The 25,086-nt window shown below is 39.2% G+C and overlaps 1 long non-coding RNA gene across 1 annotated transcript; it reads left to right on the top strand.

Annotated features, from left to right (window-relative positions):
- Positions 1-1,889: 1,889 nt before the first annotated feature.
- On the top strand, positions 1,890-23,107 carry LOC117950007. The gene is made up of 3 exons (XR_004657787.1): positions 1,890-1,986; positions 15,614-15,618; positions 23,096-23,107. It is a non-coding gene; the product is annotated as an uncharacterized LOC117950007 (long non-coding RNA).
- The last annotated feature ends 1,979 nt before the right edge of the window (positions 23,108-25,086 follow it).

Raw genomic sequence — 25,086 nt, 5'->3', positions numbered from 1 at the left:
TCCTAAGGGTTTGGTTTACATTAAATGAGAGCTGAATTTTCCCCTTAATTTATTTGTGCATATTTAATCTCTCATGTTGATTTACCTCAAACATGTGTTCGCATACTGTAACTTACAGACATATAGTTAGACTAAAACTGAAATTTTTATATTTAACTTGGTAACGAAAGGCTAGCTGCAGACATAATGTCGGATTTCAAGTTAGCTTGGTGTCAGGATCCCCCCTCTCCTCCCCCCACCTTCTTTCTTTCAGCTGATTCCTCACGTCTGTTTCCACTTTTGTCTTCATTACAGCTACATTTTTCATATATATATATATATATATATATATATACTGCATATATATAGTATCAAAATCATAACAATAGTTATGGTCAGACAATATACAGATAGAGTAGGTCTAGATCACACTCTATAATTCCCCCAAGATTAAGCATAAAAGCTTAAAGCTTTAGTGCTTAACTTTTTGATATAAATGAAAGGCCGTTACATTCAAGCCGTTGCCAAATGAGTTGCTAAAAAGCTAATTAAGACTATCAGCTCCACCTAACTCTCTCTGGATTTTCACAGTACGGATATGTACAGAAGATTGGAGTGCGCGGTCACGGAAGGCTTCTATCAAGTGGACGCGCTGATAGTTTTGTTGTCATTACTTAGAGACAGAAACTACGCCCTTTAGCTTTAATGGGCGAGGCTTGGGTTTCTATCTGGCACAGCTCGCCATCTCATGCTGGAACTATACCAGTCCACTCACTATATTGATATGTCCGAATAAGGGAAAACAAATCAACTCTTTTGCTTTTCAGCATCTCATCAGTGACTTCCAACACAGGAACTTTGCATCTCATTAGTGGCCAGAACACACAAGTCTGTCTTAGTGGAGAATTAAGAAATGACATTCTCACAGAAACTTGGCCTACTAATGATTTTTTAGACTCACGCTGGCACATTGTCCTTCATCCTGTCTCATGCCCTTAAAAGTTTTCCTGCAGCCTAAAACGCTGATGATAAAAGTGGTAAACTCCTCTGCAGCCATCTCTAATTCTATACTTGGCTAACAATCCAAGTGACTTTCCACCACCTTTAACTCTCCATTCTGCGAGCCACCACATCACTTCACTCCCACGCAGCTCAGATGAAGCAGCAATTAGCAGCACCTCTGCATGTCCTTGTCTCCAAGAGCTCTGTTGGCCTACATTCCTAATCTGTCTCTAATATGGACAATTCCCCTCACACACACACACACACACAAACGTGGGGGCTTCATTTGGACATCACTAGTTGCCAGATATAGTTGGTTTGGTCTCTGTGCAGGCATAACATTACCAAATCTGGCAACGTCACTTTGATGACATGACTTAGGGAAGACGTGAAGTCTCACCGACTGTAGCTCCAACACTAATTGTAAGTGTGACCACACAACATGAAAGTCATCTTTGTTGTGGGAGGAAAGGACATCAGGATTTACTCAATCATCTCTTTTCTACAGAGCATGAATGAGTGAGAACTGAGGGTCTGTGGTCACTCACTGTCCCTCAAAAACACTGCCAATCAAACAGGATACATTTAACTGCATATACAGCCATAGATTTATAAAATGGACAGAAAGGCGTTTCCCATTCAAATCAATGTAGCTGAATGGTAAGTGGTGCCACCAGTCATTCACTCCACCACGCTGGAGTTAGCAAGCAAATGTAAGCCAAGTGAAAAGTCGTCCAACGGCTGGCTGGCTGGTTCCCCTGTCCTTTCGTGCTGCATTAGTTACAAAAAATGAGCTGAACAGAAGGCTGGGTTTAACAGTCCACTGACCCACTGCCACTAGGTCTAATTGTCCCTCTTCAGGGCTCCAGAGAATGTCTCACGAGCTGCATTGGGCCGCTCCCAGTGCAGCCTGTTCTCATGAACCATATGTTCAAAAAGCTACAAAAAGTTAAGCATTGTAATTCGTAAGCATTCGTCAATTTCTTTGCTTTATGCGACACATTAGTCTCGCTTTGCCTCCCTACCGCAGTCCCGGATGGTAGGAAAACATGCTCTGGTTTAATAGCATTTCTTTAAACCAATCACAATTGTCATGGGTGGCGCTAAGCTCCACAAAGAGCTGCTGCAATATGATTGGGCAAGAGAAAACTCAGATAGACAGATAATCTGGTCAGCTAGGAAAAATTACTTTCACATGGAAATACGTGTTGCTTATTCCTTAAATAGACATTTTGGTGCCTAAACCCAACTTTTATAACCTCATAATACTAATTATTGCCTAAATGTCTAACTAAATGTCCGTCGAAATGACAGGAGCTCTGTACCCGGCTCAAAGCCACTTATTCTAGAGTAACTGAATCACCAACCACCGCTGATATGACCATGTTGAGGACCTTGCGGAGTGTGATGCGCAGCACTGGTGCCGGCGTTGCCGTCTGTAGCGGCTTTAACAACTAGCAACTACCGCCTCTACTGTCTCCTTCCATTGGATATCATACTTTTTGATGTGCATACATTTTTGTACGATATCATACAGACCTGGTCATGAGAATACATTTGTTTTTACAATGTCAACATTCTCCATTTTGTTTTGTACCAATCAAATCAACAGACCAATTTCATGGTACTCAATGCAACAACTGTTGAGCTATTTCACCAAAAACGCAAATGTCAACCTTGGTGCTAGAGGCAAAATCAGGGAGTCAAGAGTGTGAAGTGAGCTGAGAGAAACGGAGTGTAATCATCCCTGCTCTCTCGCACACTCACCACTCTGACCTCTTTCACCTTTTCACACTTCAAGTTCATTTTTCAACCAAAAATGAACCTGAAGTATACATAACAACCATTAAAACTATATGGAAACTAATTTCACACTTGGTTACACACATACCTTTCGAACAACAGTGTGATAAAGCGCACAAGATCTTTGAAAAAAGTTACACAACACTAAAGAATTTAACTGTGCTGGTTTCATGTTAATGCACACCCACTGCACATATGTGTAAAAAGTAAAAATGCATCCAGTTTCATTGAAAAAGTGCACAGAAGGATGGATTGAGTGGACTGAGCTCATTGTAATATAAATGAATAGATTTGACATTCAGCAAATCTCATCTTCACATTTTCTTCCCTATTATTGGATGTGTATGGAATATTAGTGCAAGCTGTGGAAGGGAATGTGAGCAGAGACAAAGAGTGAATGCACACTGCAGTAATTCTGTGCAATGGATTCTTTTGTAGCTACTGCTAAATTCGATTGACTTGCTCTTCCCCGTTTTCATTATTTGTAATAAGGATCATCTTCATCCCATTATGAAGTCCTAATTACAAGGCCCGCTTACTATTCCATGCAAACTCTGAATGCTATTGTATAATCATTTAGTAATTTACCATTTTTGATCAGTCTAGTGGCAGAGCATCAGGGTGGTGATATGTCATGTATGTCAGTCTGTCTGTTCTTTTTTCTTAACCAGGAAAACACTAACTGACATTACAATCTCTTTTTCAAGAGTGCCCTGAAAATACAGTCAGTGGGGGGGCCTCTAGCTCACCCAGTAAGTACCGTACTATACTATCATAGCCCCTAAAATGAACGTCAGCTGACGGTGCCTGTAGCTGGCTCATAGTCACCTATTGGCGACTTCATTTTAAATGCTTCTATTTTAGAAGTTTGTAATGATCTATTTATGAAGCATTGATATCTTTGGGGAGGGGGGGGGGGGGGGGGGGGGGGGGGTACATTTTACTAGGGATAAAAATAAGTCAGCAGAGTCAGGGATATGTAGACCAGAAAGGGCAAAATCCCATGCAACCCCCTTGGAAAATTGCACCTGGGGAAATATCATGAAATGAATTCTAACATTTACTGGGAGCCAATAAAAAAAAAGCTAAATAGGTGTGCTCTCTTTTTATGGTTTAAGTGAGGAGTCTGGCTGCTGCATTTTGGACAAGTTGTAAATTGTGCAAACTGCTGACTCAGACATGTATAGAGAGAGTTATAATACTCCAAACGAGAGGAAGTTAAAGCATGCATGACAATCTCTACGTTTGTAACTAGAGAAGATTGTAGAGTCTCCTGAGCTGCAGGAAAGGAGACTGGACAACTGTGTTCACTTTGTCATTCAGGGTGAGGTTATTATTAAAGAAAACGCCAAGATTTTTACAGTTTGTGGCTCTATTTTGGGACAGAGAGCCCAGATGTTGTGATATATAGGCATTGCTTGTGCAGGGTCAATAATAATTACCACAGTCCTAACTTCATTTAACTGTAGAACAGTTTGAGCCATCCAGTGTTTGAGATTCAGGATGCAGTTGTTGAGAGTAGGATTTTAAATTAGGGTAATTGTGGTTAGAGAGGGACAATTGAGTGTCATCGGCGTATAAATGGAAGCTCATATTATGCCTGCGGAGGACTTACCCCAAAGGTTTGGGCTTTTAATAAATAAAATTGACTTGACTATGCTTCTGCCTTCTTTATTTTAGGCAAACAATCAGGTTGGCAGCATGCAGGATTAAGAAAGCTGTTTTTGAAAGTTGACGTGCAGAAATCACAACTCTTCAATGAGCACATTTCAGCGATCAGTGTAAAAAGCGCAAAGTGCTCTCAGCAAACGTTACCTCTGACCGCAACTTGAAATAAAGTGTCATAAGTGGGACACAAATGTCGCTTGCTGGTTATGCAAAATGAAAAAATATAACTCTCACATGAACGCATCATGTTGACTTGGAATCAAATTGTTATTTTGATTGGTCAGACTTGGTCTTTTTGGGTCCATTGCATATTGATTCAAGTCTTAAAATCCTTAGGTGTCCCCAGATTGGGTGACTGTCCTTGAGTCGCTTTAGGAGTTGATGTTGGGTTTGGTTTAGGTTTTCCACAGGCACTCTACAAGGTCCAAAATTCCATTTATACATTTTTTATTAAATCTTTAATCATTTCTCAACAATACCCTGTTTTTGTATAATTTGTGTGGTCCTTACCTTAAAATTTAGTATTGTTTACTCTTTATAGTTTAGGTTCAGGTTCATTACCATAGTACGACGTTATTAAAATGCAGTACTATATATTACAAAAACAAAAAAAGCGAAACTAGCAAAAACAAGAGAAGTACAACATAGGATCAAAGAAAATATATTCACTGTACAAGAACAGAAATGATTAAGACACAAATAAGTTATTTTAGTAAACTAAGAAGTATATCTGCTTTAACATGATGAAAGTCTCTGATATGTAGTTACATTAACACCAGGGATGGCATGTTAAAACAGGTAACCAATGGACAGGATCCATGAAGAGAGAATGGTAGTAATCCTACTCTGTCAGGTTCAGATGAGAAACATCTGCTCACGCTATTTTACTTAATGGCCAAGAGAAGCAGTAGAGTTTTTTCACCATGACTCCAAGTGTCCACACACTGGTTGCTAGGTAGGTCAGCAACAAAATTACTTAGTAAACTAAAAAAGTACCTTGCCTGAGTGCTCTCGTCTATGTTATGAGTTGCAGAGACTACATGTTACGGTTCTCTTTGTCTTGTCTGTCCTAATGTTGTTTAAAAATGCCATGTGATGTGATTTTTACTGCAACATAACGAGGTTTGTTTATTGTCCCATTGGGACAATAAACATGAACGAACCTTTCCTTATCACTGTTCTTATCACATGGGAGGTTGTAGAAAACAGCTGATAAAGTGAAACAAAAGGAGATGTGCAGAAGAATATCTAGAGCCAGAGTCTGGGCCGTGAGTCAGAGCACGACGGTTTACTGATGAACAGAAACACAATCTGGATGGAAATTGGATGGACGCCTCCATCATCCACTCTGACTGACAGCCTGCTGGCTCCAGTACTCTACTCTGGGCTGTGATTAAGCTATTTTTTTTTTTTTACTTTTGGAGGATTTGTTTGGACACAGCACCACTGTCTCCGAGGCAGTGCAGACTCCTAATCTGCTTTGCATAGTTTACAGCAGATTGACAGGAAGGATGGAAAAGAGAGGGCAATCTAGGGATAACTTTGCATTTATTTTCCTAAGAGACACAAGAGTACTGTGGGGCTTTATCAGAATCAGTGAACAGTAACATTATTATACTACTATATTCTTCTGCTCTTACACACTAATCATCAGTATGGCTAAGTGATTGACATGGTAATGATTTTATGGTGTCTGAATAAAGATACAAAATTCCACATTTTGGAAATGTCTACTTAGATAGTTTGAATAGTAAGTGGTCAATTTGGTTTTGACTGAATACAGATATTTTGCAAAATATACTTCTGATTAGAGGATATATGGATGCAATGTCCGTAAGCTACTTATTGTTGAAAGCTTCTCCTAGATCAGCTGTGGCTTCGATCATTTGTACATCCCTTTGAACAGAAGTGTTTGCCAAATGAATAAAGTGTTCCAGGCAGTACGTTCAGAAGAAGGAGGTCACGAAGAAGTCCCTTCCTTCTACTACTGGTACATCAGAGAGTCATCTCTACCCGACCTAAAAAATGGCACGTTCACTGCAAACCCACGGTCCTCTCTTTCCAATTTACCATTCCAATCAGCCGACTCTGTCTCTTTTTGGACTCTAAGCTGACACTATTTACTAGAGGTTTGTAACTTCTCTGGTCACACAACTGTTAGAAACACTGTTTTTTGCACAGTACCTTTTGACAAGATGCCTGTAAGTCTGGACTGTGTCTGGAGACACTAGCTAGTTGTTGCACTATGATCATTTATTGCACTTTATTATGTTATTCTATGCTGTAATTGTATGTCTTGTTAGAACATTTTGATATCTTTGAAATATTTTAAGAAAGAAGTTCATGTTTCAAGTTAAAGTACATGGAATCTTAGAAAATCTTTTTGTTATCGTGGTATCGAAATCGGCATTGAGAATCATAGTATTTTCCTGGTGTTGGCAGCGTCTACTGAATTTTTGGTATTGTGACACCCCTACTCTAAACAGTGACATTACAGCTTGTATCTGACGCTCTGGTAATTATTCTCACAAGTATGTGGTTACATTTCACTACCTTAAGTACAAATAACCCAACAGATCATCAAGGAGTACGTCTTTTTAAAACTCTAAGTATATCTGACATTCATGGTGTACAACAAAAAATCCAGAAAGACCAGTTCCACATTGAAATGCACTACAGTCACACAAAGTACATGCATAACTTTTGACAGGATTTTCTTCACTATTGTTTAATAAATGCTCATTGTTCATTACTTTTAGTCAAATAAACATTTTCATAATAAACTGTATGTATAGCTGTTGTTTTTTTCCTTGTTATATTTTGATGCAAAACTTCAGAATCAACACATTAAGGTCTGAGATTTGTATGGGACCTTGGTGGAAGCTGAACTCTCAACGTTAGTGTTGGAAACTTACAATTGTGCTCAAACCATCAGCGCCACAAAGGGACGCTGTGATGATATACAGTGTGTACAACACAATAGTGTGGATGAGGCTTGTGATGACATCACTGCTGACCAATGGCAGTTTTGCTGTAAATTCAACATTATAGAAGATTTTTCCCAAGGTGCATAAACTATGAAAACATACATTGTGATGTGGACCAGAACACAAGGCCAAATCCAGAAGAATGAATGGATGCAGATTAGTTTAGTGTAGAGAAAACCTTTAAAGGCTCTACAGTGAACCATTTTCTTTCAGTTCTGTTAGAATGTTTTTTTGTTTATTTTTTACAGTATTTACTTTAAAACCTTAAAAGATTGTTGTAATAACACTTTGTTTCTTGCAATCAATGATTTGTGAAGATGTCTTAATTGATCACACTGAATTATGGAAATTGATGAATTTGATTTGTAATGTAAAGGTAAATTCCTACTGTAATGTGAAAACAGTGAAGCAAACAGATCATCTTTAGCACTTCAAAGGGTGATTTTGAAACATGCACCTTACGTTGTTTGGTCTTGGACTAATTGATTACACTATGAAATGTTCCGGTCACTTCACAAATGTACTCGTATTTCAACAGAAACTTAGTGGTTGAAACATAGGTCTCATTGTGAAAGATGTTTACGAGCCAAATGAAAGGAGAATCGGTTCCTTTGGATGCAAGATTTCATGATTTACAAGTTTGTTTGTGTGTGTGTAATTTTTGGCTGGCTAATCAGAGTGAATGGATCAGTTTGTAGTCTCAAGTCTGATGGCAGTGGGCACAAACAAACATCTAAAGCGCCTCTTATTGCACCTGGATGGGAAGAAGAGCTGCCCATCTGCCCCAGCTTGTAATGAAGCGGGTTAACGGGGTTATCCAAGATGGTTGCTCTCTGCCACTGACTCTAGACTGTCCTGTTCTAGCTGGACCACAGAGGTGTGGCCTTCCTTGAAGGTAGATAACGGAGGACTCTTGCAATGGCCAACAACAGTATGAGGAAAACTGAATGGGCGCTCTTTTCTGTTTCCGATTCTCATTTGGTCTCGTTTGGATTGTGCCTTAATTTCATGACTCGGACATGTGTCATCTCTCTGTAGGTACAGATTTTCTTTGCCATGGGACACATCTTCACAGACACTACACACAAGATAATTGATAGTCAAAGCTGATGATAATGATGATTATTCATCATCATCATCACCAATGTGCATGGGAAGCTGCAATTTCTGTCAGTTCATTTCAGACGACTCACAGGTAATTGGCCCAGAGCAATGTGAACAACTCTAGCCCCTCCCTGGCCCACTCACTCCCAACGTTGATTTTCTGCTATAAACTTGGATGCTATCTTTAAACTGGTGCAATCCTGCATTTATAAATTAATTTTTGTAAACTAAGAACACTCCCATCATTTAATAACACAGAGAGATTTTCACATGCTTCCATATCCTCACACCTGGATTATTGCATGGCGCTATTTAAAAATGTGCAAAACTCGGTAGCCAGACTATGAACGCAGATTAAGCATTTTTTCCATCACTCCAATTTTTATATTTGTATTTCATACACGGCTCCCATTTTTCTTTATAATACAGTATTACTTATCATCACTGTTTGGTCACCTTGAACTTGTTTAGATATCTGACATTAACACATACTGTCCTCAAAGTCAGCTCAGATCTGCCAGTTTGGGCCTTTCAACCAGTAAATTATTGATAATCTACAAATATGTCATCAAATCAATTATATCATATCTACAATGCAAGCAGAACAAAATTATAAAAGGAAAACTTTGGCTTCACCGATGAAGAGAGGCCATTTTAGTTTGTCAAAGGCACCTGAAGCCGCCCAGCGAATGGCCCCACACTGAGCACAGTGTGAACATATACTCTGTGCAAACCTTATGTATGAATTTTAAAGCTTTTTGGTCCATTAACAATGAAGGGAGGCACACAGCAGGGCCACTTCTCTGTTCCTGTATGCTTGACTTCATTTGAGAATCTAAAACAAGTCTTTTATCCTGGTGTGATGTGAACATCATTCTTCTCTCTTTTATTACATTATATTTATCCAGCTGACTTTTTTCTCCACACTAACATACAGTGAGTGTGTTCAAGCATGCAGCTACAACTAGTGATGGCTTCATAAAGCTTAATGAACTCATGAATGGGCCCCCTTTGGAGTGAAAAAGTTGCAAGGCGATTGGCAGAGTAGAGTGTATGGGCTGGGATGTGTGGTTAGACCAGGTGCTTGATGTAAGATGGGCTTGAGCCATTCTGAAGATAAAAGCACTGCAGATAAAAGATCCAGTGTCTTGAATTGTATGGAAGAACTTGGATAGGTTGTAGAGTAGTCGTGTGCTGCATTGTAGATGAGCTGCAGATGGCACGAGCAGGCACACCAGCCAGGAGGGAGATGACATAATCCAGGCTTGAGATGACCAGAACCTGGATCAGAACCTTCACCGCTTTCTAGTTGAGAAATCAATGGAAACCCTTCTGATGTTGTATAAAATTAATATACAGGAGCTGGTTGTCCCTAGATGTTGATAACAGAGGAAAGCAGGTCATCCAGCGTCACAGCCAGGTCCCTTGCTGTCCAAGTCGGGGACACCAAGGAATGCAGGAAATGCCTTCCCTGGAAGTAAGGGAGAGGGGATCAGTCTTGTTCAGATTAAGCTTTAGGTTGTCATCTACTGAGAGATGTCAGCCAGACAAGCAGAGATTTGATCCATCTCCTGGGTTTCATACCAGGAAAAGACTGGATCTGGTGAATGTCAGCAGCATAGCTGTAGCGAGAAACCCATGTGAGTTGAGAGTCATGTGATTTGGTCAGAGTCAAAGTACTTTTATTGGTCTCCCTTAGGAGATTTTTAGTTTGGACATTGAGTAACTTACTTTGCTGCAAGAGTTACAGACACAACGACAAGCACAGGGTTAAAAACAATGAAAAGACAAATGTCACTGTACTTCTTTCCTGAGTTCAATAGCTCAAACTGTGAAAACAAAGCATGAGAGTTATCAGACAGAATGGGCCTGGCCTGCCTTATTGTTGCCTGTTTAAAAAGCTCCAGCGGGTTGAGAGGTGCAGGTGTTCCCATAATTTTACCTGCCGTTTTAACCAGCTTGAAAATCTGGGTCTTAGATTTTACGGTCAAATTCCCAAAAGAGCTGGTAATACCATAACGAAGAATTGACTCTATTGTTGCTCTGTAGAAGATTATCATAGTATTTTAACAGACCCCAAACACTCTAAGGCTGCGCAAGTTGTGGAGATGCTGTTGAGTTCTTGCACTGCCGTTTGTTACATGTGTGCACCAACTCAGGTCATTGTCAATAACACTCCTAGATATTTAAAAGAGGACACCTTCTTGATGTCATGACCCTGGATGGATACAGGGATCTGGTCTCCAGCTGATCTGGGATCTACCAGCATTTCCAAAGTTTTGCTTGGGTTAATATGAAGTCGGTGTGACTCACACCAGTTGGCAAACTTGTCCACAGCAACTCGGTGGATGCTTGTGTAGAGAGTAATGAGGAGGGGACCCAGAACAGAACCCTGAGGGATCATCAAGGAGGGTAGAAAAAGAAGAGAATAGTTTTTATTTGTGGTTGAAAAAGTTAAATTTTATTTAGATGGAATGAAAGCGCTTTTAGCTGCAGAAAATGATGCAGAAAAAGAGAAAAAGTTAGACATGTATGTCTTTAGAGTTTGGACTTCTGCCTCTAGGGTGGTTCTGTCATGCACTGAGTCAGACAACCACAGCCTGGAGAGAGGTCAGAGGATGATGAGAGTCCAGAGAAGAGGCTAAGGTAGAGAGAATGAAGCAAGAAAAGAGGAGGGCCAAAAGCAAAGCATGCCATAGGGAGAGTATGTGTGGAAGATGTTTAGGAGTTTGAAAGAGGGGTGTGTAGAAGAAGTGTAGCAGCGAGGCTAATGGGAGAGCAGCAGCAATCAAGTTGACTTGGAAGGGGTGGAGGGTGGGGGGAGGTAGAGAGCAAAGCCCACAGACTTTTAAAAAGTACAATCTGACTGTTGGCAGAGCGGGACGTCGGCACCATGAAGATGTGATTCTGTAAATTTAATTACACAAGACAATGGGGAATTCAGCAGCCATCTTCTCCACAGCAGCAGGGCTCCAACGTCTGGACCATAGCCCTGACATCTGTGTGTGTGTGTGTGTGTGTGTGTGTGTGTGTGTGTGTGTGTGTGTGTGTGTGTGTGTGTGTGTGTGTGTGTGTGTGTGTGTGAAACCTATTCTCCCAGCTAATGATTGGGGTTGGCAGGATTTTTAGCTTCTGTACTCTAGAGGCAGTGGGGCTGACCACTATGACACTAATTGCAGGTATATTGTCACTGAGTGGACCAATCAGAGGTCATTATTTCTGATGGTGTGTGTGTGTGTGTGTGGGTGTGTGTGTGGGTGTGTGTGTGTGTGTGTCTACTCAACAAGTGACTGGAAAAGATTAAGTAGGCAGTTGTTTTTTGAAATGGTTATCAAAAATTAGTCAATAAATTTAACATAAATTTCACCAATTACTCTTAAAATCTGAGAATTTAATTTAAAAAAAAAAAGCTTCTTACTTTTCCACGTTTGAACATACTGTGCCTGGAAATTAATGGAAAATTGGAAATTTAATTTTAATGTCACGGAGACCAAAAATAGAAAACCTTTTCATAAAATTTTAATTTGCAAAGTGGAACAATTTGAGTAAATGAACCACCCATGGGGACGGTGTTTTTATTTCCAGTCCCACTGTTACAGATTGTGAGTGAACATGAACATGGAAATGCAAAGTGTTACTGTTTCCCTTCGGTTTAGGCAACTCAAAGCATTGTTAAACTGAAGCCGAGTGCACTGTACAAGACTTTGACAATCTCTGAGGTGCTTCTTACTCCGTATGATATGTTCAGTCCCAGACTGTTGACATCACGTGAGGGAGCATAAAACTACTGTACTGATTCCAAAATTATTCCACTTGGACGTATCCAAGTCTGGATTAGATTATTGCAATGTTACCAGAAAATCATGGAATTCCAGATCATGGGAGATTTTTACATACAGATGTGACGCATTTGTCCCTAGACAGATGTGGTGTATATATACATACATACATATATAGGCTATATATACATACAGTATATGTATACATATACATGCATACATACATATATATGTACATACAGTATGTGCATACATATATATGCATACAGTATATTTAAAGGTAACACTTTACAATAATGATGCATTATTTAGCATTACTTAATTCATGATAATGATATGATTCAATCCTCAGGAGGGAGGCTCATGAATTTATTAGAAATTAAAAAAGGAAATGGCAATTTGTAGTGAACATATGACTAAAGAATTGATTAGTATATGGTCTCTTTTTTGGGTGTATAATAAAAAAGGATTTCCATTTGGTTCACTACTGTTGTATAACAGTGACAGTTTAGTTAATTATTAGTGAGTTAATGCATTGATCAAATGTTACTTAAGGGGTATATGCTTTCATCTTTAAATATTGCTCAAAAAGCCCATTTGTAACTGGTGAACTACGGATGAGGTTTTGGCAGGACTATTTTGTATTTATCAAGTGTAAGTTAAGGTGCAATTGTTCTTAACCTTACAATAAGGCGAAAAAAGATCATTAATAACTGTTGAGTTATGGTTTAGTAATGCTTATTCAGTATTATTTTACATTAATCAAGTGACCAATTATGGTTAAGTATTGCTTGTATTGCATAAACAAAAATTTAGATAGGTTGGGCTTTAAGTTAATTTCTCCATAAAGATAAAGGAACAAGCAAGTCTCTGCATGGAGTCTTTTCACTGATCTCAACCCCCACCAAGAGTAAGTCATACGTTGGAGGGTGGACATATAGTGGACAAAAGTATGTGGACAAGGACAACCCGTAAATAAACAATACAAAAAAAGGTTTCTAATAATGAGATGGCTTGGCTGTGAACCTTAAGACATGCATGCTATCAAACATCTTCATCAACCACCTAGTAATATTAGAAAGTATCTTAATTAACACGTAAACCCTTAGGTGATGTTATCAAGAGACATTTACGAACATTTACCTGATGTTGAATATTGCATTACTAACTGTTAAGTGATGCTTAATACTCTCATAACTAATGTGAATAGCATCTTACAAACCATTAAAGAATGAATGATTTAATAGTTGACATTGGCATTAGTAAAAGATATACCTTAGTGAACATGAACACTGAATCATGTTTATAAATGTTAATTAGACACCTTATTTTACTCTAGTTAACGGTTAACTAATGATTATTAATGCATTAAGTAATGCTAATTAATGTACCCTAATTTTACATTGTTACCTATATATTATATTTGGCAAACACATTTACTAGTGTCCTCTCTTTCCACTCTTCCAAAAATAAGCTTCCATGTAAGCTTTTAATATGTCAGGTTCAGCCAAGGGAAATGATGTAACAACGCAAACACACACTTGCATTTCAATTCAAACTGTACATGCTCAGACACTGCCGAGTGTTGTAATGTGCTGTTTGTTTCAGGTAGTCCATGGTCCCAGGCTGTGGAGCTCTCCCAACAGGCAGTTACGATGTGGTAGAGGGTCAAAATGGCTCTGCTCGTCGAGAGTAAAACAAATCCCACGCAGCTGCATGACAAACGGAAATGGAATGCATTTTTAAAGCGATACGCAAGGTGCCATCTGCTCATCAGATGAACATTCATGCACATTCAAACAGATGGCTCAGCATCAGGAGAAACTCTGGGTTGTCTTGCCCGATTGGTAGAGAACCGCTCTGCCACCTGAGCCACAGCTGCAGACAAAAAGGAAAGTTCCTTGAATCCTTTAAATAGCGGCACATCTGTGGGTCAGTTATTTACAAATCAATGCTGCAGTTTTTTTAAAATCCCGCTCCTGGTTGATTTCTGAGCATTCTCGCCTGCTCCCACAGAGTGTGTGTTGCCCAAACGGCAAACATTAATATTCATCAATAGATTGAATGCAATCTGTATGCAACCTCATCCCAATAATCCATGTTCCTAACTCAACTTCTTCCCTTTCCCGCACTCTTGTGCTCTCTCGGCCCTCTCCTCTCTCCTCCTATCGCTTCCTGCAGGTGATTCTGGCTCTGGATCTGTGGTTGGAGTCACCTGCTGCCTCCATGTTCCTGCTTGACACACTCTGCTACAATTTTCCATGTCTTTCTCTGTCTGTCTGTGCCTCTCTCTCTCTCTGTCTCTCTGTCTCACTCTCTCTCTCTCTCGCTCTCTCTTTCTCTCAAATTACGTTCTGCAAGTTCTACAAAAATGACAGTCCTTCTAGTTCAATAAGGGCAACGTGACATTGTAATCGTTTATTTAGTTCTTTTATTTTTTATTTTTACAACAACTCTTTGGCTGTGGTTTTCTTATGTTGTTTTCATTTGTTTTCATTTCCCTCACAACAGATTTTATGTTAGTCTCTGTGATTGGATCCCTCAGGCTGCCGTAGGAGAAAGGAGTGGAGAGCCCCAGGAAGGAAAAAAGAATTTAGCTGGTGTTTTACCGGATGTTCCGTGTGTAGTCAGTGTTTTCTTATACAACCTAGCTAGGCAAACCCATAAACGGACGGCTACAGCATTGATAAAAACATTCTAGGACCCCTGGTCTCCTAGTCGCAGTAGTGTAAATCCGCCCGCTCCCGTGAGATTTGTGTCGGGTCCCACGGGATCCCAATCCAAACAATGCTCATTGTTTGAAATTTTCAAAGATGCCGAACTGCAGGATAGCAATTTCCGTGGGAAGACATGCAGCAAAGCGTGTGTTCAGGGTATTCATCTTTACTCAACCCTCAAAGCAGCTTCCATAGGTAGATCCAGCAAGCACACTGATTCTGAATTACACAGATCTTATGGTGAGCTGCCACAGTGTGTTACATGTGTCATTCACCGACCACCGCCGGGGATGGGAACAGTTCTATTTACACCAGGCTCTGCCTCGCCTCGACTTCTGTCAAAGACAGTACATGACAGCACTGACGGCTGCGAGAGGAGGAGAAATGCTTAGCTTTTTTAGAAGTTTTTGATAAATTTGTTTCACTTGTAAGTTGCTCTGCTGTAGATTCTTGCATCATAAACTGAGTTGGAGTATAAGCCGTCTTAAAGCACTTTTAGCTAGAGTTTTTATCAGCATCTCTCAAATTATTCTAATGGATAAATTTGTATGTGTTGAAACATTAAGTACGGTAGACGGAGTACAGTTGAGACTTAAGTTTTGATTTTCCAAAAGGGAATTTCCACATGACATGCCACATGAAATTTCATAAGCTGGTAGACTAAGATATTGTCAATCAATAATACCCATAAGTAGTTTATATTTCCCACAACAAGCTCATAAAATAAGGCGATTTTTGTCTCAACTGTACCGAAACGCTGCCATTCAAAGAGGTGCAGCTCATTTCTCTTTGTCTCCTCTTTTCCCAGTGTTAGAAGTTATTCCTCATATTATCAAGGATCATTATGGTTTATTACAAATTTGGTCTCATTTTTATAGTTTTGGCCAATTTCCCTTTCAGTAAAAATACACTTTGTTCTTAATTGTCACATACACACAGAGTGGTGAGATGAAAATACCATATTCAACCCATCCTAAGTATTTGGAGGAGTGGACAGCTATAAATACAGTATTATCAGGGGAGCCATTTGGGGGTTAGTGTCTTGCTCAGGAACACTTTGACATGTGCCTGGAAAGCCTGGGATTGAACCACCAACCTTACATGATCCTTGCCTTCTGTATTGGTGGGCTCGGCTATATTACATGTTCCTCAGGCTCAACAAAAATGTAGTTGAACTCAATTGGGGATTGGTGCATATTGACATGGTGTCACTTACACACTCACACTCACACTCAAACGGGAACAATAGAGTTTTGACCATTCCTTTGCTTTTTGATCGTAGGATTCTCTTTAGAGATTTCACTACAACTTCAAAAAAAGGTATTTGGCGGCTCCTATGTCTGCTTGTGTTTGACTCCTTGCTCGGTCAGTCTGTCTTTCTCTCTTTCTCCGGTCCACCGATAAAGCTTTCCTAGTTTTCTACTTCTTTTTTGCCAGCTCAGCCATGAAGATGGTGTGAGAAACTCCATCTATACCCTGTGCGTATAGTGCCATGAAGCAATTCATTACATTGCGAGACCACGCGATACTTCCTGACACTTGCCGGCCCAAAGGCACTAGGGAAGCAAGACGACCAACATTCAAATCGAATGAAGTAATGTAACCATTCCCTTGACTCCAGAATTGTTCAGTTTAGGTCAATTTTGCTAAGAAAAACGGTTGCCCTTTAAATAAAATGGTTTAGCTAATCTGCTGGAAAAACTGTTGTTTTTTTTTTTTTTCTGTCTGTCGATCACAGTGTCTCTACCATTGCTCATGATCTCCAGTTGTACATATTACTGGGATCCGACCCATTTTACTAAATTGTCTAACTGAGATTAGTGCCTCATTGTTTCCTGCACTCCTATCACAATAAAGTAAAATTCAGGTCTTTGCATCAATCAGATCTCTGGCATTGTTATTTGGCTTCTAATTGACGCCCTTCCTTTCCAACACCCCATGTCTCCCTCTAACCCAATACAAGCACCGGACCTGGGGCGACAGGGACTTCTCCCCCACTGCCCCCTCCGTCTATAACTCTCTCTCTCCCAAAACAATCTGCTCATCAGCTCCAACGCCACACACCTGCTGCTCCTCACACCTGTGGTCCATTTCTCTGATTGCCAGCTAACTCATTTAAGCCAGTCATTTCTCTCAGTTCAGTGTGAAACCTACATTGCTAACCAGTTGGTCTTTTGGCAGAGAGTATTTTCGTGTTGTTCAGTCTTGTTTTTAGGAAACATGCCTCAAACCTGCTTTTTACTTCCACAGGTCCGCGGTACTCACCGGAACCATCCAGCCATGTCCAGCCGCACCTGTCGTATCTGTGGATCCCCTGCCTTGGAAATCGCTGTGTCTTGGAACATCTGCACTCTCTTTTAACATTAAAACTGTTTCGCAACCACTCCTATTTCGAGCGTGTGCATTGTGGGTCCAATTAAAACTATTGCTCAACTTAACAAGCCTGCTTGCTTCTTTCGGGGAAAGGTTGTAAATATTTATAAAGAATATGTGTACGGCATTTATTCTCTAACTGGGACATTTTGGGACAGATTGCATAACTGATTTTCAAGAGATGTGAGGAAAGAGGAATTGAGGCAACATATTTTGTGGAATGAAAACGCATGGCCTGACATGTTATCTGAACTGACATCAGCTTTAACTCTTTAACATAGTAGCTGTATTTTGCACTAAAGAGTTGGGGAGCACAGACACGCTTTCATATATTTGATTTATATCCTCCCACAGAAGATGAATCAGAATGTGAAATATTAGCATTTGCATATTAAAACTATACACTTTGACAAGCATCCTCACATGCACAACAAACCCATGTTTAGACTGTACAGATCAAAGTGTCTTTCCCATACACAAACCATTAAACTATAATGTTTTCCCCTGTTTGCTCTACAAGAGATATGAAATATTTAGACCTCTGTTATGGTACAGTTAAAAGAGCCTACATGTCATTTAATAGAGTTCCCCTTGGTCTGTCTGACCATAACGTTCTTTATTTGGTTCAGATTTACAATACTGAGTGATGTTTGGTTCCAATCTGGTCTGAAGAATCTACACAGGATCTATTGGACTGTTACTAATGCACAGACTTATTCTTATTCAAGGAAGCATGTTCTAACTTGGATGAAGTTGTTGAGACTGTTTCCGCTTATATACATTTTCTGTAAAAATGTACTAATTCCCAAAAAGGCCATTTCCATTTGTCCAAATAACAAACCATGGGTATCTAAATCAGTTAAAAGTATCATTAACCAGAGAAAGTTTTAAGCAGGTGATGCCATAGTCTATAATGACCCGCAGAAGCAAGTTAAGGGGGAACTTAAATGAGCTTAACTTAAATATAAGGACAAAGTTGAATCCTTATTGAGTGGTGGCAAGTCACGCCTTGCATGGGATGATATGAAGAACACACAGCCATGGCTGTCCTGTTGCTTCATTTATTAAAGCATCATCTCATCTTCTATGAGAATGTTTTAGTCCTGTTTTATTTTAGTCCTATTTTTTTTTTTTGAGTTTTCATAATACGGGCACTTTAGCGTTTTGTATTGTTGCTTGGTATTGAAACTTGACTTTGGCCAACAAACAGTTTTGGTATCCTCACCAAAGGAGTTAAATGTAAAACAGTGAGGAGTCAAGCCAATTTCACAGACCTATATAACAAGCAGGTGCTTAGGAAGGCTCCTTTCCTTCTTTTTGTTGTTGTATGATTTACTTATGGGATTTTGAACATAGCAGATACATATTACACCTCATCCATAGAATGAAACTAATACAGAGACTCAATCCCCTAGACCCTCCCCTACAAAGAGAAATCGTTGAGATGAAATGGAATAGGGTAAAATGGGTTTTGATACAGGTAATCGTGGTAGTGGTAGTCTTATATTGGCTGTGTATGCCTTTACATGTACATAAAGGACATGAACGCTCACAAAGACAAACAAATGAAAAAATATATATTAAAAACAAATGAAATAGTAGTAAATAAAATCAGGAGAGATTAACCTTCTGTGTAATCTGCTGGTTTGGTTCTCCAACAGAGTGGCAAAGAAGGCCCCATCCATTGCAGCTGACCCTAGCCCCTACCTACCCTCCATGGACATCATGTAGTTTCTATTATTGACTCCTCTTGGATCCGGTCCAGTGAGTGAAGCCAGGCAGAAGATTTTTAACTTGTACCGGGATATCCTTAAGGTGAGTGAGCCTGCCTGCTGTAGCAAAGCTTCACTCAGTGCTTTTAGTCTAATGGTGAATTATTTAGCTCACGTGTAAATAGTGAAGTACTCTCCCAGTGAGCGGGTGGGGGGGGGGGGGTTGAACTTGTTCTCAGTGTAAGCCTCTGAAGGTGAGCTACAGTTTTAGCTCAGCAGACACAGAGAAGGCCAGGGCGCCATGCCGCTCCGTCCGAGAGCTGTCAACATGGCATTGTTGAATGATTCATTCCCTCCTCTGTCCGCCCTTGTGTAGCAAAGTGAATACACGATGTCAGTACAACACCGTACTTCAAACCCTGAACCCCTCAGGTCTGCTCTTTTTCTCCCATGCCTGAATGCTGTGTAGACTGGCCAGACCCTCCTCCACAGCGCTGTGGAGGAAGGTCTGGCAATGCGAGACTGACCTTTAGTAGCTGTGTGCCTTTTTTATAGGCTTAGCATTGTAAAAGAAGCTAAGCTAACCTAAAACAAGGGGTAATAACATTGCTCCTCTTGAGATTTGCTGGTCATTAAAAGATTTTTATAAGCCTGTCCCTTCTTGGGGTGGGGGAGCAAATCGATACAGCATAGTATCGCAATATTTTCCGCGTCAATACTGTACCGATACACAGACGCCAAATATGGATATATATATGGACTATGGATTATATACATAGTAAGTTTGCTTAACAATCCCATTTTTGCAGTGATAAAATTGAAGTGAGATGAACAGAGAAATGGATCTTTTTAGATAAAACAGATTTTAACAAAGTTTCCTTTTTGGGACGTCATTTGAAATTGGGAAAAATTAGAAGTTGGAAAAAAGGTTTTAATTGTACGGAAGAGGATTAGGTCCACTGATGAGTTCTGACTTTATTCCCAGAATTCTAATATCAAAGTCAGAATTCTGACATTTTTTCCGCAGAATTCTGCCTTTTTTTTTATTCTGAGATGGAAGTCAGAATTCTGAGATGGAAGTCAGAATTCTGAGATTGAAGTCAGAATTCTGAGAAAAAAGTCAGAATTCTGAGAAAAAAGTCAGAACTCACATTCAAGGCCCTAATCCTCTTCCGTATAAATGCGATAAATCGCAGAACATTGCAAAATGTTTAAAATCGCAATAATAGAGTATTTTGTTATAAGTATTGTAATGATATTGTATCAGGAGCCGTCTGGTGATTTCCACCCATAGTCCCTTTTTGGTCTTAGTTGACTGCAATTTCTTTAGTATTATTTTAATCCTTTTTTATGCTAAATGACTTATGTTGAATGATCTTCTGAGCCTACCTGTGGTACAAACAAGATTTAAAGTGGTGCATTTTTATGATTTTTTTGTGGCGACAACGTTTCCCACTGTAGATGACTGTAAGAATCGACTGATCATTATTTTACAGAAGCAGGAAGAGCTATAATATTTTACAAGGTAGCTGTCACACTACATAATAACAAGTAAAGGAGGTAAAACATTCCCTGGAGTGGAAACCATGAATCTGACTACAGTTTCAGAATAATGTGTTGCTAGGCAATTTGAATAAGCAAACAATTGCCTAATTACAAAAAAGGTAGATTCGATATTAAAGTTCAAGGGCTTAGAACATTATGATGGAATAATATTATTATGCTTTAATATGTCTCATAAATTGTTGCAATCAGGTGTCAAATATCTTTTGTGAATGAAATTTCCTTCTTTTGTCATTTTGTGCATTTAAATAAAATCTAGTTATTCTGGCCCCTGCTGCCATTTCTTTTTGCATATGTTAAGGTTTATTTGTGAAAACGGGCATCATGCAGAATAAAGTCCTCAATTTAACAACACTATGCACATTTACTTTAATTCTGCGTAATGACCGATTTCCCAAATAAACTGAGAAACATGTATATTTTATTGGCTAGTTTTATTGCTGATCTAATAACATTAGTCCATGGTCCATGCTTCTGAAGTGTTGTTGCTAATTTGGCTGTTAGCGAGGTGTTGTGATGTTAAGGTGCATGAGATGTAGTTGTGTGGTAAGAAGGGTGGGGGGGGACCCCAACCTGTCACCATGTTCTGCTGAAATGCACACATAGATTGTGGGATGATGCGAGTCATACAAAGCTGACCTGGGCTTGTAACACAAAGGAACACAGATACTTAAAATTAACTTAGCCGGTAACATTAATCCCCCTGTCTCACTTTCCATGCATGTTATAAATAACATGACCATGATACTAAAATTGCCTGGATGAGTGTGTCTCTCTCTTACATCTAGAGGGGTTGTGCTGTGTTAAACTGTCTCACCATGTTTTATTTTGAAGCCGGACCTGCTACTCTGCTCTCTGCTCTACTCGGCGTCCCTCACCAGCCTGCTCCTTGGTATGTAGTTCAGGTTTAAAAATGTGAATCTACAAAAATTGTGTTGTGGGTCTTCCAGCGTCTTTGTCTTCAATGGTGTTCTCTACGTAAAACGCGTGCAGCCGTCAGTGTGTAGGGTCTCTGATTTTCTCCAGCCGATAACAATCTCCTGAAAGAACCTAATCCTGCACTGCTGCAACCAACATGCCCACCCCCCTCATGTGACATCAGTTGGACCCTGTCCAGCAGCCTAACTAGACACACTATCAGCTGACACTGACTAAAATGTAACAGGTGGATTTGCACTTTGCTTCAGAAATCAGCTTCAGAGCTTGAAATGACAGAAGTATTTTTTGCAGTAAAAGGAAAAAACATACTGTCTGCTGAATATACTGTATGTCTACAGCCAGCAGCTGGATAGCTTAGCTTAGCACAAATGCTAGGACACAAGGACATAAGGATACAAGGACAGTTAGCCTGCTCTGCGACTGGACTGTAACTTCCTGGAGTCTCTTCTAGCCGGCTGAGGAAATCGTGTGACGGATAACTCCCTGTACAACCACAAATTGAGAAACAGACACAGATGTATAATTTGAGCTATCCTATTTCACAATGGTCTAAAGGCTGTTGAGAACGATGCTCTGGGGAAATCACATTCGGATGGGTTCAACGTGAAAAAAAAAAAAAAGCTGTAAGATATTGAACTGCAGGAAGAAGTTGCAGCGATAGACAATTTCTATCCAGAACACAGCAGTCAGGGGAAGAAAAGCACAATAACGGAGACTATCAGAGTTAACAGGATATAAAGAAATTCATTTAAAGTCAGGATTTCAAGAGTAAGACACAGCTCATTTATAACTTAACAACCCGAGTGTTACTGCAGTCAGTTCTTGCATTAAGACAAAAAATATTGAATATCCTAAGCAAAAATATCACGTATGTCAATCAAACACAAATACACACCCACATACAAACACACATATAGGCAGAGGAAGACAGAGAGGATCAAGATAGGAGCAGAGTTGTGCGTCAATCCTCTGAGGAGTTCATTCTGCTGAGAGGACCCAATCTGTAATGCAACGCCTTCAGACACTGCTGTACATGCAGGCTATGGGAATTGCAAACAGCAGGCATGGAAATGTTACGTACCACACCGTATATGCACATGCATCTGCACACACACACACACACACACACGTACTGTAGATTGCATATTAAAGATTACCATACTGTAGGAGTGGAACTTAACGTTAATCACATGGGTGTATATTCAAGCCACAGCAGTAGTAGAACTGAACATAGCAATACATCCACACATTGTGCATATGTTGAAGCAATCAGTTGAGTGCAAAACATGTTTGAGGGGGGAGGGGAGAACATCACGGTTCAGGTCCACGACAAAGCTGTTGTACTGCATAAGAGCACCTTGGATGTACTGTTCCTGGTCAGGGAAAAAAGGCAATTTAAAACATTTGTTAAAGCTTATATTAAAATCGTTTAACAAGAATAAGACAGGTTTGAAACACAAGAATAAAAGTGCTTTGTAAGACATTTAAATTATTTGATATAATATAAGGCAGCAGTCTTCAGCCTTGATTTAAAGGAACAGAGTTACAGCGAATCTGGAGTTTTCTGGAAGTTAGTTCCAGATATGTGGAGCATAGAAACTGAACGCTGTTTCTCCTTGTTTAGTTATGCGGACAGAAAGCAGACCTGACCTAGACCACGTGAGAAGTCTGGATGGTTTGAGACAATGTTTCCCAAACGTAGGGTCGGGACCCAAAATGGGTCGCCAATTGGCAAATTGAGTAAAATCAATCTTATGTGAATGAGCGTTCTCTTTTGCTACACTGGTCTGTTCAGCTCAGATGCTTTGGTTTTTTTTCTCTCTCTCTCTTTTCCTATCCTAGGAGGGGATAAGAAAATGAGTTGAGAAAGGGCTGAGACACAGAAAGGAGAATAGAGACCTTTTCTGTTTTTGTTTCCTTTTATAATTTAAAATGTAGACGTTACAATGATTCATGGTGTATTTTTGTAAGTTTGGGTCCCGGGGAGACACCAAATTTCTCTTTTGGGTCTTGAGCTGATAAAGTTTGGGAACCACTGGTTTAAGAGACAGGAAGCCAGTGTTAAAACCCTTGAACTGGAGTAATGTGATCCACTTTCTGGTCGAAGTGAGAACCGGAGCAGCAGTGTTCTGTTCTCTTAGTGAACGACTGAAAAGTCAAGAAAATCATAAAAATTACAGTATAGCATGTCAAAAAGTCATTGTATAGTATGTCAATAAAAAAAGTCACAGTATAGCGTGATGATAGTAGGCTAACTTTGTCATTGTCTTTATGTCTCTATGTTGAAATTCGGACATCTGGCTTTGTCTGCTGATATTAACAGTGTCGATTGAATCAGAGCATTTAATTGTTCTTCTTTGGCTCAACAACCACTGCAGTTTTGTCTTTTATTTAATTTAAGGAAGTACTGGCACATTCAATCATTGATTTGCTCAATGCACTTACTCAGTGCTTGTATTGGACCATAGTCCTCTGGTGATATGATAAAGTAAATTTGTCTGTGGTTTCCACAATTAAGATAAAGTTATTTTGTTGTTGTCCATTATTTGTCATACTATAGTACGACTTTTTACAACATGCTATACTGTGACTTTTTTATTGACATCCTATACAATGACTTTTTTGACATGCTATACTGTAATTTTTCTGATTTTATTGACATTCTATAATATGACTTTTTTCCGACATACAGTACCATAGAAGGATTTTCATGGGACTTTTTTGACATTACCACACTGTGACTTTATTGACTTTTTTAAATGTACTATACTAACACTTTAGATGTTTTCCTCTGTAACGTTTTCTGACTTTTGCCGAACAATATTTTCTGACTTTTTGTAACTTTTTTATATATATTATGGTGATTTTAACATTACAAACTATTTATTTTTAGGACTTTGTTGGACATACTGTACTACGATTGTTTTGACAAGTTATACTGTACCTTTTATCATTTTTTTCATCATACTATAGTATGACTTTTTTTACAAAATATACTGTAACTTTTTTATGACTTTTTTCAACATATTATAGCATTATTTTTCTGTGATTTTTCTTTTATGTCAGTTCTTGAAATACTGCAAACATTTAATTCAATTCAATTCAATTTTATTTATAGTATCAATTTATAACAAGAGTTATCTCAAGACACTATACAGATAGACCACACTCCAGACCACATTTAATGAAGTTTTTGACTTACTATTATTTTTATGACTTTTTTCACCATACTAAAATATGACTGATGATTTTTCAACAATAACACTTCATGAGCTTTTTATTGTTTTTTAGACATGTTGTTCTATAACGTTTTATGACTTTTGACAAACCATTTTTTTAACTTTTTCTATTATATACTTTGACTTTTTGAGATACTACAGTATGACTTTGAAAAAGTATATTTAAAAAAAGTCATAACAAAGACTTTTTTCAAGATAATATTCTATGACTTTTTTCAACA

Source organism: Etheostoma cragini, chromosome 9 (assembly GCF_013103735.1).
Source record: "Etheostoma cragini isolate CJK2018 chromosome 9, CSU_Ecrag_1.0, whole genome shotgun sequence".
Classification (NCBI taxonomy): Eukaryota; Metazoa; Chordata; class Actinopteri; order Perciformes; family Percidae; genus Etheostoma; species Etheostoma cragini.
The sequence above is the reverse complement of the archived record's forward strand: the minus strand, read 5'-3'. Positions and strand labels throughout refer to the sequence as shown.